Source organism: Terrapene carolina, unplaced genomic scaffold (assembly GCF_002925995.2).
Source record: "Terrapene carolina triunguis isolate 2854851 unplaced genomic scaffold, T_m_triunguis-2.0 Scaffold21, whole genome shotgun sequence".
NCBI lineage: Eukaryota > Metazoa > Chordata > Testudines > Emydidae > Terrapene > Terrapene triunguis.
This window is the reverse complement of record NW_020664372.1, coordinates 29,451,016-29,471,864: the sequence shown is the minus strand read 5'-3', so window position 1 is coordinate 29,471,864 and position 20,849 is coordinate 29,451,016. Positions and strand designations below refer to the sequence as shown.

The 20,849-nt window shown below is 41.1% G+C and overlaps 1 protein-coding gene across 1 annotated transcript in view; it reads left to right on the top strand.

Annotated features, from left to right (window-relative positions):
• Window positions 1–20,849, top strand: part of FAM155A (family with sequence similarity 155 member A) — a 784,329-nt gene that overhangs the window by 351,881 nt on the left and 411,599 nt on the right. The gene's annotated exons all lie outside the window — the stretch shown is intronic.

The following is a 20,849-nucleotide window of genomic DNA, read 5'->3' as shown; positions in this document are numbered from 1 at the left end:
CACCCGAAATAAAGTGATTGTTTTTCAGCCCATCCCTAAGCTTTGTGTACCTATATTATTAGAAAATCCCTGTTAATTATATTCTGTAGCTAGGTAGTGTCTGCTCAGAACATTTTCTGAATAACCATGCTTATCTGAACATTTTATAATGCATAATACAATGTCTACAGTGTTCCAAAGGGTATACTTGGCATTCTTTCTCTCTTAATACTTTAGTTACTTTCCTATTTAGGTATTCCACACAAAGCTCCATGAGTGAATTGAAATTCTGGCTCTTCAGCCAGCCTGATTTTGCATTCTGCAAGAGCAAGGACCTTCACTCCACTTCATGAACGGCAATATTTTTCATTATGCCCTAACACTGCATGCAGGCAAAAAGAGAGAACCACCCTGTAAAATAGTGGACAGCAATTATGCCTGTGGAGCAACCATCAAAGACTATGAGATATAAAAAATCCATTTCAAAGTCTAAAATTAAATCTCAAGCAAATAATGTGTATTGTTAGCAGTGGCAATATTATGGTTTTGTTATTTACCACCAGCCATGGATACATTTTGTGTTTTGTGATATAGTTTTGTAATGGAGTACATATAGTAAAGGATAACTTAACTGTTCTAGAATATTTATTCTTTGTCTCATAGACAGGGATGAAAGTGAGCCAGAACGGGCAGGTACTCCGTACCGGTAAGAACCCGCACCGGCCCACACCCAGCCCACGTTAAAGCGCTTTAATGTCCCTGCCCCTTTTGCCTCCCCTGTAGGCGGCCCTGCTGGTAGGGTCCGTAACAGCAGGGCCACCAATGGGTGTGGGGAGAGGAAGGGGCTGCAACGTTAAAGCGCTGCCGCAGCAAAGGACCCTGCAGCACTTTAACCCATGCCCCTTTCCCCACCACAGCTGCCGACAGGTGGGGGCGGGGCAAAGGGAGCAGCTGCCCTGAGGCCAGCAATTTAAAAGGGCCCGGGGCTCTGGACCTTTTAAATCAACACGGGAGCCCTGGGCAGCGCAGGACAGGCGGCCTGGAAGGGCTGGCTGGGAGATGCTGACCCCAGCCGCACCCCTTCCACCCGAGGCCCCGCCCCTTCCGGGGGCCGGAGCCGCCCCGCCCCGTACCAGTAAGTGTCCTCAGTTACTTTCACCCATGCTCATAGACAACACTTATACAGTGCCAGTGCTGTTTATGACATGCACATTTTATAAACAAAGTAAAATGTGTGTCTGTTGGCCTTGATACTTTACAGACCACAAATAGATATAGTAACTCCTCGCTTAATGCTAGTCATGTTCCTGAAAAATTCTACTTTAAGTGAAACGATGTTAAGTGAATCCAATTCCCCATAAGAATTAATGTAAATGGGGGGGGGGTGGTTAGGTTCCAGGGAAATATATATAAATATATATATACACACACAGCATAAATTTTAAACAAACAATTTAATACTGTACACAGCAATGATGATTGTGAAGCTTGGTTGAGGTGGTGGAGTCAGAGGGTGGGATATTTCCCAGGGAATACCTTACTGCTAAATGATGAACTAGCACTCGGCTGAGCCCTCAAGGGTTGACACATTGTTGTTAATGTAGCCTCACACTCTATAAGGCAGCACGAATGGAGGGAGGAGACACAATAGATGCATGGCAGTGGCTGCAAACGTTCCCTGCAGGAACTGAATGTGATGATGAACCCACGTTTTCCCACCGGAGTGCACCACTCCCTCCACTTTCCAATGTGCCCAGTAATGCATGTGTGTGTGAGACAGACACACACTGTGTGTGTGTGAGAGAGAGACAGACAGATACACACCGTGTGTGTGTGTGTGTGTGAGAGAGAGAGAGAGAGAGAGAGAGAGAGACAGATAGACAGACACACACGGTGTGTGTCTCTGTCTCTCTAACACACACAAAATTGGTGTGTGTGTGACAGAGAGAGAGATGCACATTGCCCCTTCAAGTATGCTGACCACACTCTAAGTACACTGCCTTTTTAAGTAGATCAGCAAGCTGAGACAGCAGCTGCTGCCTGCAAGCTCCCTCCGACCTGAGCCCTGTCGTGTCTGTGGAGATGGGAGCGGGAGGCGGGAGCGGGGGAGGAGGACACCCTGACATCAGCACCCCCTGCACATTAAGCAGGAGTCTCCGGGGAGCAGCTCCAAGGCAGAGGGCAGGAGCAGCACATGGCAGTGCGGGGAGGGACAGCTGAACTGTCCAGCAATTAATAGCCTTGGGCTGCCTCACAGGGAATTTAGGGGAGCTGATAGAGGGGCTGCTGTCCACCCTGTTCCAAGCCCCCACCAGCTAGCTCCAACGGGCTGCTCTTCCTGCAAGCAGTGGACAAAGCAGGCGGCTGCCAAACAATGTTATAAGGGAGCATTGCGTAACTTTAAACAAGCATGTTCTCTAATAGATCAGCGACGTGACAACAAAACAACATTAACCGGGAGGACATTAAGTGAGGAGTTACTGTATTATGAGAAGTCATGAAGTTAAAGTCAGAGAACGGGGAAAATACACTTCCAGAAACAGGCAACACAAATACACCTTTGTAGATAGAATTTATCTTGACTGCGTAAAATAACAGCATGTACTCTATATAGCACCATTAAAATCCACAGAGTGCTACATTGCTCTGCACCAGCATTCAGTACTTGGTAATAGAACATGTCCACTTTTTTTGTCAGTTTTTGACAAAAAGATTATATTTCATCCAAATGTTTTTCATTTTAATAAATATTTTCTTTTTTTAATTGGAAAAACCTGAAACCAAACCCCATTTTTATTAAATCAAAACCTGTTTTTGAAAACCTAATTTCTTTTTTGGTTTTCAATATTTTTTCTTAATTTTCATGGTAATTTTGAAATAAATATATTTTTAAAAAATTGTATTTCTCATCTTTGTATTTTTTCAGAAATCTCTTCCTTCCCACTCCAAATTGACTTTTCAACTGTCTAGGCAATGTCTGTTTAATGAATAGTTTTAATTTTTCCCCTTTTAAATAATTTTGTCTTTAAACATGATTCTGAAACCTCTGTCATTCAGATTCCGTGAAAACATAGGTACATGTACACAAATTGTCCTGGATTTTTGTCAAACCATAGACAAAAGAGTTAGTGACTGTTGAGTATGTGACAATAGAGAAAAAAGTAGGGAATGTCAAGCATTTTTTATTTAACTGGTTTTCTTCTGAAAATGTCAGGTTAAAGTGAAGCTTTTCTTCCTGTGTTTTAATAATTGCATCAACCAGATATGGCTTTCTTGTTAGCTGGCTTGCAAGGAAATTGAAAGGGCAAGAAACTTAGACATTTACAGGTAGGGTGATGTGTAAGCTTGTAGAGACGCCACTTAAAGCAAAGCATTTGGATCTCAGCTAAGATACAAATTGCATAATGTTCTGGCTTCATAGTGTAAAAGTCAGATGGTTCAAGAACACTTTTCCACTAGGTATGAAGAATCTTCTCTAGGTATACCAATTAGAGTGATATAGATAGGGGAGAGGAAATGGGTAGAGTAAAGGGGAAAATCATCCAGCAACTAAAGATGTGGGGTGGAGAAATGACTTAATGGTTTCAAAAATTACCTTCGTTTCCTGAAGCTCCAGTTAAATTTTCTTCTGCTAGAATTCCTCCATTGGTTTCTTGTCTCTTTCTTCATTAAAACAGAACATCCACAACCCCCGACCTCTCAAAACTGCATTGTGAAGCACTTTAGGTTGTGCCACACCAAACTTGCTTGACACAAAGGCAATGTTAAGCCACCTAACAGTAAATACCATCTACTTGTCCACCTTAAAACCCACACTAACATTCCCACAAATACTGTAAATGACACACCAGGACCTTAATTTCCACCCCCTTCAATCTGCCTTTCTTTCTGTACAAACTACCCCTTCCTATCACTACTATTGGTGTAGTAGTATGTTATATTAAGAGAAGATAGTTTGGTGAAGGGATGATGGATGGCTGTGTTGGTTTATAGTCTGTGCTATATGGTAGTTGTGGTAATGGCAAAGTGTGCACCTGTGGGCGAAGAAGAGGATATACACTGGCTTTCCTCTTATTTTCCTTGCTTTGGTGGATTTGGGGAAGGTCTGTGGTTTGTGTTATGACCCTAACTGCTTCACAACAGAGTCCTTAAATTAATTTCCTATTGTTTTAATGTTTAAGAGGGAGTGGAAGGTTAGGCAAAATTGGTGGGGAACAGCTGCTGCACATGAACACTGTCTTGCTGCCCAATCCATCAAAAACCTTCTGTATTGTACTATGAAATGTGATAGAAAAGTGTAGATGCTGATGTAGAACATTTTATTTGCATGACAGAGCTTTCATTTGCATGACAGAAGATTTTATCCAATAAAATTGCATCCATCAGCAATCCCTGGCACACAAACTTTTAGCTATGAAGAATAATGGCGAAAAGTTATCTAAAATCTATCTCTTTTCCAAAAAAAAATATATAAATGTTGCATCAGATCCACTCAGTTTACACTGCTCTACCAGATTCTGTGTAGCTCGACAATCTTTTCTAAAAGATATCCGTCAACAATGAAAGGTCAAACTGCCAAGGGCAAATTTCAGTCAGATCCCAATTTCAGAGACTTGCTATTGAAATTTCATACAGAAAAAAACAAACTACTTCACAAAAAAAGAAATCAAAGTGCATAAAAACTGAAAGTGAACTTTCACTTACTTTTAGAAAGAATCACAGTTATGTTTTATATTTCTAGTTTTAGATACAAGAGTGGTACATTTCTACAAATAGGATGATCACACTCAGTAGATTATGAGCTTTGTAATGATAGCTTACAAGAGACCTTTTGCACGAAGCATATCCCAGTTGCATTATATTCACTCCAGCACCCTGTCTTGCTGAGCCAGACACTCCCGTCTGCTCCAACACAGACCCAGGGTCTGAATCACTTGTCCCAGAGCTGCAAGTTTACCTGAAAACAGCTCCCAGAAGTGTGCTTGTCTTTAGCACTCAGATGCCCAACTCCCAATGGGGTCTAAACCCAGATAAATCCGTTTTACCCTACATAAAGCTTATGCAGGGCAAACTCATAAATTGTTCGCCCTCTATAACACTGATAGAGAGTTATGCACAGTTGTTTGCTCCCCCAGGTATTAATACATACTCTGAGTAAATTACTAAATAAAAAGTGATTTTGTTAAATACAGACAGTAGGATTTAAGTGGTTCCAAGTAGTAACAGACAGAACAAAGTAAGTCACCAAGCAAAATAAAATAAAATGCGCAAATCTATGCCTAATCAAACTGAATACAGATAATCTCACCCTCAGAGATGCTTCAGTAAGTTTTTTCTCAGACTGGACACCTTCCAGGCCTGGGCACAATTCTTTCCCCTGGTACAGCTCTTGTTCCAGCTTAGGTGATAGCTAGGGGATTCTTCATTATGGCTTCTCTCCCCCTTTGTTCTCTTCCACCCCTTTATATATCTTTTGCATAAGGCGGGAACCCTTTGTCCCTCTGGGTTTCCACCCCCCCTCACTAGAAAATCACCAGGTTAAAGATGGATTCCAGTTCAGGTGACATGATCACATGTCACTGCATGACTTCATTGCCCACTTGCCAGCACACACATATACAGGAAGACTAACAGGTAAACACAGCCATCTGCAGACAATGGTCCTTGTTAATGGGAGTCATCAAGATTCCAAACCATCATTAATGGCCCACACTTTACATAATTACAATAGGCCCTCAGAGTTATGTTTTATATTTCTAGTTTTAGATACAAGAGTGGTACATTTCTACAAATAGGATGACCACACTCAGTAGATTATGAGCTTTGTAATGATACCTTACAAGAGATCTTTTGCACGAAGCATATCCCAGTTGCATTATATTCACTTATTATCAAATCTTTATAAAACTATCCCAGTTACATTATATTCACTTATTATCATGTTTTTATAAAACCATATAGACTGCACAACGTCACAATGCCTTATTGTAAGTCCATTTTAAGACACAACCATTACATATGGTGTTGCCAGGCTCTGTGTGTGCATGTGTGTATTATGACAATGTAACGCCAATATTTAAAAAGGGCACTAGAGGTGATCCCGGCAATTATAGACCGGTAAGTCGAACGTCAGTACCCGGTAAATTAGTTGAAACAATAGTAAAGAACAAAATTGTCAGACACATAGAAGAACATAAATTGTTGGACAAAAGTCAACATGGTTTCTGTAAAGGGAAATAATGTCTTACTAATCTCTTAGAGTTCTTTGAAGGGGCCAACAAACATGTGGACAAGGGGGATCCAGTGGACATAGTGTATTTAGATTTCCAGAAAGCCTTTGACAAGGTCCCTCACCAAAGGCTCTTATGTAAATTAAGTTGTCATGGGTTTAAAAGAGAACTAGATAAATTCATGAAGGTTAAGTCCATTAATGGCTATTAGCCAGGCTGGGTAAGGAATGGTGTCCCTAGCCTCTGTTTGTCAGAGGGTGGAGATGGATGGCAGGAGAGAGATCACTTGATCATTACCTGTTAGGTTCACTCCCTCTGGGTCATCTGGCATTGGTCACTGTCGGTAGACAAGATACTGGGCTGGATAGACCTTTGGTCTGACCCAGTACGGCCGTTCTTATGTTCTTATGACAATATATAAATATGCATATGCTGACATTTGCAAAAGTGACTATTGAGTCTGGTGCCTCCATTTGGGGGAGCAGTATGGTGCCAGGAAGGCCCCATCACTCAGGCACTTCTGAGCATGCTCCTGGGAGAAGGGCAGTATAGTATAAAGGGAGCTTCAGCAGCCCAGGCATGGGGAGGTAGAAAGAGGCCAATTCCTGGAGCAGTGATGATCTGCAGCCAGGGCCGGCTCCAGTTTGTTTGCCGCCCCAAGCGGCGAAGAGAGAAAAAAAAAAGCCGCAATCGGCGGCACTTTGGCGACTGCTCCACCGCGCCGCTTCATTCTTCGGTGGCAATTTGGCAGCTGGTCCTTCCCTCCGAGAGGGATTGAGGGACCTGCCGTCAAAGACCTGGACGTGCCACCCCCTTCCAAGGGCCGCCCCAAGTGCCAGCTTGCTGCGCTGGTGCCTGGAGCCGGCCCTGTCTGCAGCAACAGAAAAGGAAGCCTCTGTTGTGGGGACCTGGCTGTGAGTCTTCCTCAACCTCTCATAGACGCATCTCAAGAAGGAGGGTGCACCATGTGCAAGGGCTCAAGAAGGCTGCAAGCATTGACCCTTGACTGTAGGGTTTTGAAGTAAAGACTTTACATCCACTCTGACCACACCCACAACTGAGAGGCAGCGGTGATAGGAAGTAGTCCAGGGGAAGGTGAGAAAGTAGGTCTGCCAAACATAGGGAGGGTGGGTCCAAATCCTTCTACTCACTTTGTAGTTGTGACCCCTAGCCCGAGGAGCTAGAGACTACCATCACTGAGGCCAGTCCAGCTAAGATCTCCCCCACAGTGCTGGGACATCTTGAACTGATAGAAAGGTGGAAGTCGGAGGCCCAGACCACTAGGCCTGCTGACCAAATAACCACCCCTTTGTGTGTGTGCACACACACACACACACACACTGTTTATTCTTAATGTTATATCTGGAACTAAAGTAAACATGCCAATCTATATATAGCAATTCACATTTTCTGTACTTCTTAAGAGCATAAGAACGGCCATACTTACTCAGACCAATGGTCCATCTAGCCCAGTATCCTGTCTTTAGACAGTGGCCAGTGTCAGATGTCTCAGAGGCAATGAACAGAACAGCAATCATCAAGTGATCCATCCTGTGTCATCCACTCCCAGCTTCTGGCTAACAGACAAGGGATATTCAGAGCATGGTATTGAATGCCTGACTGTCCTGCTAATAGCCATTGATGGATCTATCCTCCATGAACTTATCTAGTTCTCTCTTAAACCCTGTTATAATTTTGGCCTTCACAACATCCCATGGCAATGAGTTCAACAGGTTGACAGTGTGTTCTATGAAGAAGTACTTCCTTTGGTTTGTTTTAAACCTGCTGCCTGTTAATTTCATTGGGTGACTCCTAGTTCTTGTGTTATATGAAGGAGTAAATAACATTTCCTCCTTCTCCCGTACTCCTTTGTTCATACATTATTTGAGCAGAATTTAAGTTTTGGGGAGCTGGTCTTCATTTACTTGTCTATAAAGAAGCAATCACAGCCATAGTATTATAAAAATAAATAATAGAAAATCAGTCTGTTTTCATATACTAATGACATATTTAAATAATTGTGTAAAAATCTACTCTATTTAGTATTTTTGTGAATAGTGGAATTTGCTGGTGTAAAAGCACAAGCACATTATTGTTCCAAAAAAGAAAGGGTGGGTACTGTTTAAGTGATCATGCGATTAAATGGTGCATTTAAAAGAGATTAGCCTTAGCCTAACAAGTGTTTTTGTTTTCCTTGTTCCCGATATTTCCTTAATTCTGGAGTTCAGCAAAGTATGAATGAAATAAGGCCTGCAATTGTGTTTCTTATTGCACTGTTAAATAATAGTTTAGTTTTTTCTTATTCAAATTGCTGTCTGAATTATAAACTGTATCATGTGCTGGAGAAATGTGGATTCTGCTAATTAACATATAGTTAGAGATAAGCCAGTTTGAAAAACAAAACCTATTTAACAAGATAGGAAGGTAATTAATCTAATGTGAAAATGTTAAGAGCAGAAAAGCAGCAATGAACACCATATGTGCAAAGTTCAAGTTCAGAATTGAAATGAGAAAGATTAGTTGGAAAAACTATAAGCAAGGGTCTAGCTTTTTATAGGTCATCAAATCCATTGTGAATCTTCTTATTCTGGAAGACAGGTAGCTTGGAAACTGAAGCAGTGAATAACCCCTATCTGCATGAATGAGACTTTGCAGGACTGTCCCCTAGCAACTACCAGATGATCTAATATCAAGGGTAGTCAGCAACATGGAACAGCTTGCTAGCAACTAAGCTCTAATGATTTGTAATGTGTGGGATATGATTATTAATTTGAAAATAAGAGGCACTGTCACGTCTGTTTGTGAAAGTAAAGAGCAAATGATAGCATCAGGCACTGCGAAATCTCCTGGCTGTTGCAACAGCTCCTCTATCAAATAGACCCAAAGAGCCTAATCCTGCAATTACTAATAAGGCAAAACTCTCAAGTAAGTTAAACTGCCAGTCAGGTGAAGTCAATAGGAGTGCGTTATATGTAGTTATATACATCTAGGGAAGTTGCTGTTACTTCTTCTGTTAACTGCACATTTAAATGGATAGGAGTCTCCATACCTGTGTCCTGTGGGGCTGTGGTGTAAATCAAGATCAACATACACTGCTCTCTACAGGACTGATGCTAGATTTTTTGCTGCCTTAGGGCATGTCTACATTTGCTATTTTAAGCAGAAAAAGTCCCTTTTTTGCACAAAAACCACTTGCCACTGACTTTTTGCAGTGAAACTCAGAAGTTTCACCGCAAAAAGATAACCACCTCCCTGAGAGGCGTACAGCTCTTACCGGTGATGCTTTTGCGGTGATATGCAAGGGAGGACACTTTCTCCCTGTTTACACAGCTTTTAGCCTCCGGAGGATATCCCACAGTGCGTAGGTGACCAATGTTGCCAGCAGCTCTGCAGCTCTGTTCCAGGTAAACAGACATCCACCCCTCCCTCTGTAAAGCCCTGGGAACTTTGAAACTCCCCTTCCTGTTTTCTTGGCAAGTGTTCACTTATCTGGCCAGGTGACAATGGCTGCTCCACGGAGCAAAGGATCCCCTGCTTGCAGCAATGCCGAGCTACTGGAGCTTATCAGTGTTTGGGGAGAGGAGGCTGTGCAGGGACCCAGGATGCAGGGCCGGCTCCAGGCACCTGCGAAGGAAGCAGGTGCCTGAGGCGGCCAATAGAAAGGGGCGGCACTCCATCCGTTGTTCGGGCAGCACGTCTGGGTTGGCGGCTGCGGCACTTCGGCGGCAGCTCGATGGGCCAGCTTCAGTCTTCGGCAGCAATTCGGCAGTGGGTCCTTCACTCCCTGTCTTCCTCCTCAGCGGCACTTCGGCGGCAGCTCAATCGGGTTTTTCATTTTTTTTTTCTGGCGCTTGGGGCGGCAAAAAAGCTGGAGCCAGCCCTGCCAGGATGCCCCGCGATCACACCCCACGCCCCCTTCCCACAAGACCTATCGTCAAAATGGAGAGAGCTGCACTCTGGGATAGCTGCCCTAGAGCGCTGCTCTCATGGTGATGGAAGTGCTGCTAATGTAAACACTCTCTGACACCTGAGGAATTAAGTGAGTACACAAACCAGTGCTTTACTTTTACTGGTTCCCGATCACTGGTGAAACTTACAGCGCAAAAACTCTGCAAGTGTAGAGAGACCCTTCGGCACACCTTCAATCCACAGCAAGCTTCCCTGGCTGGTAGAGGGGGCAGCTGGAGCTCTGGCTGCTTCTGCTGGTGAAAACATATATATATGGGGGCAGCAGCAAACTTAGTGGCAGACCCCTTGAAAGTTCTACTCCTGGTGGCAGTGGCAGCTTTTCCTGTTTCTGGCTAATGGCAGTGGTAGCAGTTGAAAATTCAGTACCCTACATACCCTCCTAAGTGCCCTCTTCCTAAAGCTGGCCCTATGTCTCACTCTATTATATTTGTTTTTCCATTGCTTCTGTTTTCCTGAACTTCAGTTAAAATAATCCTGGAAAGCACATTTTGCTCCATGTTTATAGAAAGCAAGAGTTTTGTCTTCATAGGGACGTCAGATTTACATCCAGGAAAACCTTCTGAGTTTGTACTACCAATGTGGTGTTAATGGCTATGGGAAGACACTTGTATAATCAAAGGGCAAGGAAATCTCCATTAACCCACACTATTCTGTGCTGAAATGACATGATTTAATTCCTTTTGCTTTACTAAACATCTTAAACACATGCATATTACAAATTCATCATCAGCAGTTACTATTAGGTGCACTTATTACAGCCAATTAATAAGTTCTATCTAGAGTTGTTATAGTAAATAAGAGTTTTGAAGGGATCGAGACCTTCATACTTCTGAACCAACCTTTAACTACTCGGGATTCAGAGAGAAATTAACCTCTGGATAGTTTATCTCTTTCTTGCCTACTGCTGGTTTTCTTGCACCTTTGTGAAGCATCTTCTATTGGCCACTGTAGTGACAAGATACTGAACTAGACGGCGCACCATAAGAACATAAGAATGGCAATACTGGGTCAGACCAAAGGTCCAGCTAGCCCAGTATCCTGTCTTCAGACAATGGCCAATGCCAGGTGCCCCAGAAGGAATGAACAGAACAGGTAATCATCAAGTGATTCATCCCCTGTCGCTCATTCCCAGCTTCTGGCAAACAGAGGCTAGGGATACCATCCCTGCCCATCCTGGCTAATAGCCATTGATGGACCTATCCCCCATGAATTTATCTAATTCTTTTTTTAACCCTGTTATAGTCTTGGCCTTCACAACATCCTCTGGCAAGGATTTCCACAGATTGTGTGTTGTGTGAAAAAATACTTTCTTTTCTTTGTTTTAAACCTGATGTCTATTAATTTCATTTGGTGACCCCTAGTTCTTGTGTTTTGAGAAGGAGTAAATAACACCTTCCTTATTTACTTTCTCCACACCAGTCATGATTTTATAGACCTCTATCATATTCCCCCTTAGTCGTCCCTTTTCCAAGCTGAAAAGTCCCAGTCTTATTAATCTCTCGGAAGCCGTTCCATACACCAATCATTTTTTGTTGCCCTTTTATGAACCTTTTCTAATTCCAATATATATATTTTTGAGATGGGGCGACCACATCTGCATGCAGTATTCAAGATGTGGATGTACCATGGATTTATATGGCAGCAAGATGATATTTGCTGTCTTATTATCTATCCCTTTCTTAATGATTCCCAACATTCTGTTAGCTTTTTTGACTGCCGCGGCACATTGAGTGGATATTTTCAGAGAACTATCCACAATAGCTCCAAGATCTCTTTCTTGAGTGGTAACAGCTAATTTAGACACCCACCATTTTATATGTATAGTTGGATTATTGTTTTCCAATGTGCATGACTTTGCATTTATCAAGCTTGAATTTCATCTGCCATTTTGTTGCCCAGTCACCGAGTTTTGTGGGATCCTTTTGTAGCTCTTCGCAGTCTGCTTGGGACTTAACTATCTTGAGTAGTTTATCTCACTGTTTACCCCGTTTTCCAGATCATTTATGAATATATTGAATATGTCCCAGTAAAGGCCCCTGGGGGACACCACTATTTACCTCTCTCGATTCTGAAAACTGACCATTTATTTTGACCCTTTGTTTCCTATCTTGTAACCAGTTACCGATCTGTGAGAGGACCTTCCCTCTTATCCAATGACTGCTTACTTTGCTTAATAACCTTTGGTGAGGGACCTTGTCGAAGGCTTTCTGAAAATCTAAATACACTATATCTACTGGATCCCCTATCCACATGCTTGTTGACCCCCTCAAAGAATTCTAGTAGATTGATGAGGCATGATCTCCCTTTACAAAAACCATGTTGACTCTTCCCCAACAAATTAAGTTCATCTATGTGTCTGACAATTCTGTTCTTTACTATAGTTTCAGCCTATTTGCCCAGGACTGAAGTCAGGCTTACCGGCCTATAATTGCCGAGATCACCTCTGGAGCCCTTTTTAAAAATTGGCGTTACATTAGCTATCTTCCAGTCAGGTGGTACAGAAGCTGATATAATTGATAGGTTACAGACTACAATTAGTAGGTCTGTAATTTCACATTTGAGTCCCTTCAGAACTCTTGGGTGAATACCATCTGGTCCTGGTGACTTATTACTGTTTAGTTTATCAATTTGTTCCAAAACCTTCTCTAATGACACCTCAATCTGGGACAGTTCCTTAGATTTGTCCTCTAAAAGGAAAGTCTCAGGTTTGGGAATCTCCCTCACATTCTCAGCCATGAAGATCAATGCAAATGATCTTAGTTTCTCCGCAATGGCCTTATTGTCCTTGAGTGCTCCTTTAACATCTCAATTGTCCAGTGGCCCCACTGGTTGTTTAGCAGGCTTCTTGCTTCTGATGTACTTTAAAAAAATTGCCATTATTTTTTGTCTTTGGCTAGCTGTTCTTCAAATTCTTTTTTGGGCTTCCTAATTATATTTTTACACTTCACTTGCCAGAGTTTATGCTCCTTTCTATTTTCCTCACTAGGATTTAACTTCCACTTTTTAAAGCCTTTTTGTCTCTCACTGCTTCTTTTACTTTGTTGTTTAGTCATGGTAACCCTTTTTTGGTTCTCTTCTATGCTTTTTAATTTGGGGTATACATTTAAGTTGAGCCTCTATTATGGTGATTTTCAAAGTTTCCATGCAGCTTGCAGGGATTTCATTTTTGGCACTGTACCTTTTAATTTCTGTTTAACTAACTTCCTCATTTTTGTGTAGTCCCCCTTTCTGTAATTAAATGCTACAGTGTTGGGCTGCTGTGGTGTTTTACCTGCCACAGGGATGTTAAACTTAACTATATTATGGTCACTATTACCAAGTGGTCCAGCTATATTCACCTCTTGGACCAGATCTTGTGCTCCATTTCTCCACTTAGGACTACATCAAGAATTGCCTCTCCTCTTGTGGGTTCCAGTACTAGCTGCTCCAAGAAGCAACCATGGCAATTCCTACTTCTAATGATTTGCTTTTTCAGTAGTCAGTGTCCTATCTTAGTAAATAAGACCACTTCTGTATCTTGGCAGAATTTATTGCAATAGGGCAGATTTTTTTTAATGTATTTATTTAAAATAATATCTTCCCAAGTTAAAACATGTCTCAGCTAGAGATTGGGACAGATGTATACTGGATAGGAAAGGTGGTAAAGGATCATTATAAATACAAAGGTGAAGGTGTTGGTTTTTAAAAAAAAAAAATCTTTTTGAAGACCCGGTGAATTATGTTCTTTGCAAAGTAAAATAACTATTACTATTATTTCATTTATTATTTGTATTACTGCAGGACCTAGAAGCCCTAGCCAGGGACCTGGACCCCATTGTGCTAGGCACTGTTGTTTACATTTTATCACTAATTCATTATGGTACACAAAAATCATTTGTAAAATTTTAATTATAACAATATCAAAGTGGGAATCAAAGTGTGTCTCATGTGCTAAGAAATCTTTGCAATTTGCAATAATAGAAAATGAGATACATTTTTTCAAGTGTCTAATCATAGGATGAGTTTTCTGGTAACATTTTACTTTATTTGAAATATGCCTGAGAGTGGTGGTAAGTTCTAATTGATTTTTCACACTTCAGTGAATACAGTTTTTGCAAATATTTTGGTCACTCTAAATGTGTACCGAATGCAGATTTAATTTCAATGTAGTAAGACAGTCACTGTGCATAGAATTCTAATATAATATTTAAAACAGTTTAAGATGAATATCAAATAAGACATACAGTATATTTATTTCATGGTTGTTAAACTTCAACATATACATTCATGGTTATCACCTGGGGTTTAAATGATCTACTAACCTTGAATTGTCAGGCTCAATTCTGCTATTCTATGCAATAACTTTTTTTTTTCAAGTAGCCTCGCTAAAATCAGTGAGACTACCAGAGGAGTAAGGCCTTGATTCTGCAAACATTTACCGATGTGTTTTAGTTTAAGAATGACAGTTCTCACTGGAGTCAGTTGGAGTACTCCCATCCTTAAAATTAAGCGTGTGTATAAGTGCGTGCTGGATTGGGTTTATGGCACTAATCTGAGTCAGAGTGGCAAAATCTGGCCCATACCCCATACTTAGAAGATGATTTAAAATGCTAAAGTATTTTTAAAACTTCTGTAGATATGCTGTGTCTAGGCAGTAGTTTCCTATTTTCAGCCTTATGATATATCATACTAGCATTTGCAATGGGATGCATATTAAATATGCATAAGCAGATTTCTTTGTAACCTAGATACTATAGCAATTGGCACACTATAAATGTCGAAGACAGATTCTTTTACCTAAGCCTTATGTTGTAACTATGAATTGTAAGAGAATAAATAGCAGATGATGCCCTTTATTTATACCTCATTTACTTACTAAGGGCAGGTCTTCACTACGGGGGGGAGGTCGATTTAAGATACACAAATTCAGCTACGCGAATAGCATAGCTGAATTCGATGTATCGCAGCCGACTTACCCTGCTGTAAGGACGGTGGCAAAATCGACCTCCGCGGCGTCCCGTCGACGGCGCTTACTCCCACCTCCGCTGGTGGAGTAAGAGCGTCGATTCGGGGATCGATTGTCGCGTCCCGACGAGATGCGATAATTCGATCCCCAAGAGGTCGATTTCTACCCGCCGATTCAGGCGGGTAGTGTAGACCTAGCCTTAGAGATGTGTGTTTAAGAAATGAGATCCAGAATTACACATCCTCGCATGTGCTGAAAGGCACAAGTTGATGTGGCCCAGCAGGTAGTATATCCAACTGATACACGGTGACTGTGGGGCTTCTATTTCCTCACGCCAGCAGTATCATCGAGGAGCCGTCAGTCTTTAGACAGAGGCTAAAGCATACGTCATTCCTGTGCTCCTCCCCATTCCATCCTCCTCCAGTGACAAAATCAAGCAGCAGCATTAATCTCAGCTGAGTATCCTTCATTTAGGGCTGCCAGTCAAGGACTGTAAGTGTGGCTGAGAAAAAATGTAGAGAAATACAAGAAAGGGTCTGAGGGAGGGTGAGGGTGTCTGGAATGATGGTGTGAGCATGATGCCTTTGCACATTCATTTAGCCCACAAATGGGATTCAGCAGTCTTATCAGAACTGGATGGGCAACTGGGAACCCACACCTTAGAGTCTGGGAACTCCCTGCTGCCGAAGAAGTTTGATTAAGAAGGTAGCCCCAGCTCTGCTTTATCCTGTGGAAGTCCAGCCTGTATGTGAATTGATGTCCTGATCCCAAAGCACCCCTGTAAGAACCTCTGCAAAGAGTCATTAATCTGACAGCTGCCTCAGGAGGTGTAGGAATATGCCGTCAGTACATTCTGCCGCTCTGGGAAACTGGGAAGTATCATGATCATCAGGAGCTGCAAGGGGAAGGGAGCAAACAGGAGTTAAAACAGCCGGGGATAGAATATTTGTAATGAAGAGTGGTTAATAATAGTATACCCTGGGACTATTTTCAATATACATTTACAATTTTATAATGACACTGTTTGTATACTTTTAAAGTTCTGTTCAATCAATGAGTTTCTGTTCTGGAAAATATAACCCCTTTATTTACATCTGAGTCACAGTCAACACATGACTAATGTTAAAGTTACACTCTTAGCACTCAAAAGCTCAAGGTGCTCATGGTAACCTTATTTTGTCTACATGGCACATACTGGGTCAGATCTGTAGCTGATGTAAAATGAAGCTGTGCTATTTTACCCCTGCTAAGAATCTGGACCTGTATAGTTGTCTGAGTTGCATCTGGACAGCTGTCACTGAGGTTATTTGTAATGGGGGAGAGGGTGCTTCTTTAAAAGGAGAGCGATGTAAGGGAAATTACAGACATTTGAGGAATGTCCATACTAAAACATGATTATTATTATTATGTATTATTTGTTTTACCGTAGTCCCCTGGAGTCCTAGTCATGGTTCAGGATCCCATTGTGTGTGAGCTAATTCAAACTTATTGGCAATCAGTTAACTTGAGTTAATAAACTCAAATATAGACAAATCCATGGAGATAAGGTTGCAGAAGAGGAAGCAGAGAAAGTATGAGGTGCAGCCATCAAACTCTGGGGAAATGAAACTTCAACCTCATGAAAAGGCTACCCCTCTGCATTTTTCTTTGGGTCACCCACCATCCCTGGTGGCATCTATGGCTCTGTGAGGAGAAGTGCCATACTTGCCCACCTCCTCTCAGTGTACTCCCCTCTCCTCAGGGAAGAGATGGAAGAGAGCAACAGTATTGTAACTCTAAACTTTAAAATTCATACTACACTTGCAGGAAAACTGGTTATTCAGTCGGTTCTTGCTCAGTTCTTATAGTTTTGAAAGCTTTAGGAGACTGGATCTAAACAAGAGGTTAGTTACCTGGAGAATGTTAGCTTGTAAAGTTGAGTGATTATTGGTTTATGCACGCATGAAGACTCAAGGCCAGCATATCAAAAGAGTTCCACACCCGGCTTCCATTCAGTCCCCTAAATAAGAATCCAGATTTCCAAATTTAGCAGCTTACTTGAGCACTCGTGATAATCTGGTCATTTTATTGAAATGCCTAACTGGAAACTAAACTCTTTTGAAACTTGAGATCTTAGATCTATTTTTTCCAACAAAAAGGTATATTTTTTCATCCTTGGTTCATACCAGTAATATCAAAAAAATTGTGAACAGAGTTTTCTAAATTTTATTTTAAAAATGCCTTTGAGATGAAAACTAGGGGTAGAAAGCTTTAGTCTGAAAAGGAGAATTTTTTGGAAAGTAATGAGCAAGTAAAAACAAGGTCAGGAGAAAATGTCTTTGAAAACAAATGAATAAAACAAACCCAAAGTTTCTAGCAAGCTGGCTTTGTAGAATTATGTTTCAAAAAATGAAAACTAGAAGACTTTTCAAAATATAAAAATCCTCTTATTTTCTAAACTCATTTGACAAGTATGTACTACCAAATTAACCTCAATTTTTCCAAAATATTCTCCTCTGCCTAGATATCAAATGTCAGCAGATGTCTGCCTAGAGAGAAAGAGGTGGTCTTATCTTGTGAGGAAGTCATAATTAGGAGGACATCAAAATTGCCATTTTCTAAGCCTAATCAGTGCCTTACCATATATCTAGAGAAAACAGAATATTAACTATGGGGCTGTTAGCACAACTCAATTAAACATAAATGTATGCTTATTTGTTTGTTTAAATTGTTTTAATTCAATGTTGCTTACATGATTTTTGTATTATGTCCAATATATTGCAATAGCTGCAAGATCCTACATTCTTTTCCAGGTCTTGTTCCTGGGAGGAAGTCCCATTTCTTTAGAGGAAGCCACAGGAAAGCCAGCTGGCATTTGGCCTGGGGGAGACTAGCCAAAACAACAGCAAAAAAAGAAAAACAAATCATTTTGACTGCAAAGTGAGATATTACATTAATACTGTAGTAGTGTGAGGCTTCTTGAACTTGCAACTAAAACAGTGTTGACGCACTGGGATTGCATATAGAAAAAACATATGAGAATGTAAAATAGAGATAAGTGGGCATTTATGGATTTTGGCTTTGATTAAAAACAAATCAAAATAGTTGTTGGAGCCACTTCCTCATTACTTATTGTTGTAGACCTCAATTATGCAGGTGCTCCCTATTCAGAAACACCCTTGAGCATGTGCTTAAGTCTCATTGACTTCTGTGGGATGCGAACATCTGCTTAAAGTTACACATACTTAATTGCTTTGCTGAACAAACATGGTCTTGAGCATGTATTTAAATGCTTGGCTGAAATGGGGCTAGAGGATATGTTGAGAAGCCCTTCAGTAAATGCATGCCTATGGAAAGCCACAAAACACATTCTTGTATCCTTCAGCTGTCCTGCTGACTTGAGTAGAACTTTTTGTGAAACATACTCATTTTATAAGGTGAACAGTTTATACCTTGGAGCATGACATTTGATTACCCTTATATTTAACTTCCATTAGTGTAATGATGACATGTGGGTTCTAACAATCAGAAATGTTGGTGACTGTGTGAGGTGTAAGCAAAGACAGAGACAAAAAAGCCTACCTTTTTCAAGACACCTTGCATGTCTTACCTTCTCATCTCATTTAACACCTTTAGAAACCTAAATATCTTATTAAATCTACACATTTGATGAATGAGTGTCCAAGTGTGTGCAATTGTGGGTGCAAATAATTGTGCCTATATTTTCCCCAGCATTTAATTATGGGAATATCATTGTGTTGTGATTTTTAATATTACTGTTTTAAAATGGTAAGATTGGAGGTTACATCGAAGCCATCTAAAAATAAGTTAAAGTGCAGGTCATTTGGATTTTAGCCCATGACTGGAAACACACTTGATTTCCACAGGGAGGTAGAGCAGAGCACCAGCAGTCCTAAGGAAGAAGAAGGTTTCCTTTTAAAACCAATTGGCTGCACTGCTGTGCTGCCTATGAAGTTACTCCATCATGTGTCAGTGATTGTGTCAGTGTTCCCCATGATCATGTTCAGCTGAATTTGTGTAATATAACTTGTGCTTCTCATACTGTGTATTGACTCCTGTGCCAGACCTAGGGCAAAACCTTCAGAGGGAATTCCACCCAGAGCTGTTGCTAGACTTAAAAATGTGCCTTCTCGGTTCAAGATCACTTGTTCTGGTTGGCCAGTACTTGCTCCCTAGTTCCCCCTAACTTGAACATGCAGGACAGTGAACAACTCTTTACTAGAACTAATGCTATCTGAAGTACATTTTTAGAAGATTATAACTTCCAAAAGACATTGGCGCATCTCACATAATGGGTTTTGGTTTTGTTTTATTTTTCCAAAAACCCCTATTACACATAGGACAAAGATAGTGTAAAACCAGGGCTGGACCCTTTGAGTCATAAAAGACTAGGTTCTAAAAGAAAAATGTAGGAACAATGTGATGCATGTGGAGGTATATTCTGTGTATGTCAGTGGAGTGAAATAGTGTGACAAATTCAGGATATGTGTGATATGTTAATGAGGCTTTAGATTTCCCTGTAGCTGTGACATAGCAAAGGGCATATGGCTCTGGATGGCATGTTGTGGTTTTCCCTCACATGTGACAATCAGTAATGATGAATAGATTGCTGATGAGAGGGTTAAAAGTTCTGTTTCTTCTATCTTGTATAAGATATTTGGGACCTCTTCTATCAATTGCCAAACTAATACTGTGGGGGTCTTAGAAAAAATCTGTCCTCTAGAAAGTATCCGATAATTGATTTGTTGAACTAGAATTTTAGGCCAAAATCTTCAAACTTTGCTGCATGAAGCAAGATACCTAAAACCAGATATGGACATATCACTAAACATATCCTGTCTTTCAGAGGCGCTGACGTTGCTTTCAGTATTTCTAGTGGGGGGAAATCTTAAATGTTTTGTATTCAATTTAGTCAAGAGCAAAACAATAGAGTGACAAAGTTTACAGTCTTATATTGATTTGATATCACCCAACAAACATAATATATTTACAATTACAAAATAAACTTGACAAAGCTTTATTGTTAACATCATAATTTGGTACATTTTTTAAACCTTTCTTCATTGGGGCTGCTTACATTCTTACAGCTGATCATGTGTGCTGAAGTGCCTTGCTGGATCACGACCACAGAGCTCTGCATGTTACAAGATAAAGCCCTTTAACAGAACAGCATGAAAGAATGCCTGCTCGCTCTTGTGAAAGCGCCAGTCTTGCAAGTCACTGGGTGCAGGCCCAAGAAGATTGCACTGATGAGCCCTTAATAGAGAAATGCAGAGAATGGTAAATCTGTTTCCCAAAGAATTTTGAATTTCAAAATTTGGTTTCATTCCAATTAGGAACAAACCCCAGGTATACTGAAATTCTTTGTGAAAGGGAAGACCTCGGGCTTGTGACCACAGGGCAGTCCACCTGGCTAGTTCACATTCCACCAAGGATTGTGAACCCTGGAAGACCAGGAATCCATAACTCAGTCTGCCTGGCTGAATTCCCCAAAATCGTCGATCCTGCAATTCCTGGGTTCCGTAGCTCTGGGGCAGACTGCATGGGAGATTGTTCCAGAGTTGCAGACCCTAGAAGCTCTCCAGCAGCCCCCACCAGATAGCTACTGAGGAGTGGGAGCAGACGAGCTGGCAGGAAACCAGGCAGGTTTCCACCTGGGTTCTGGAGGAACTTTGTCAAAATTGAACAGTTACTGTGGAATGTTTCAATTTTGGCATCAGTAAATT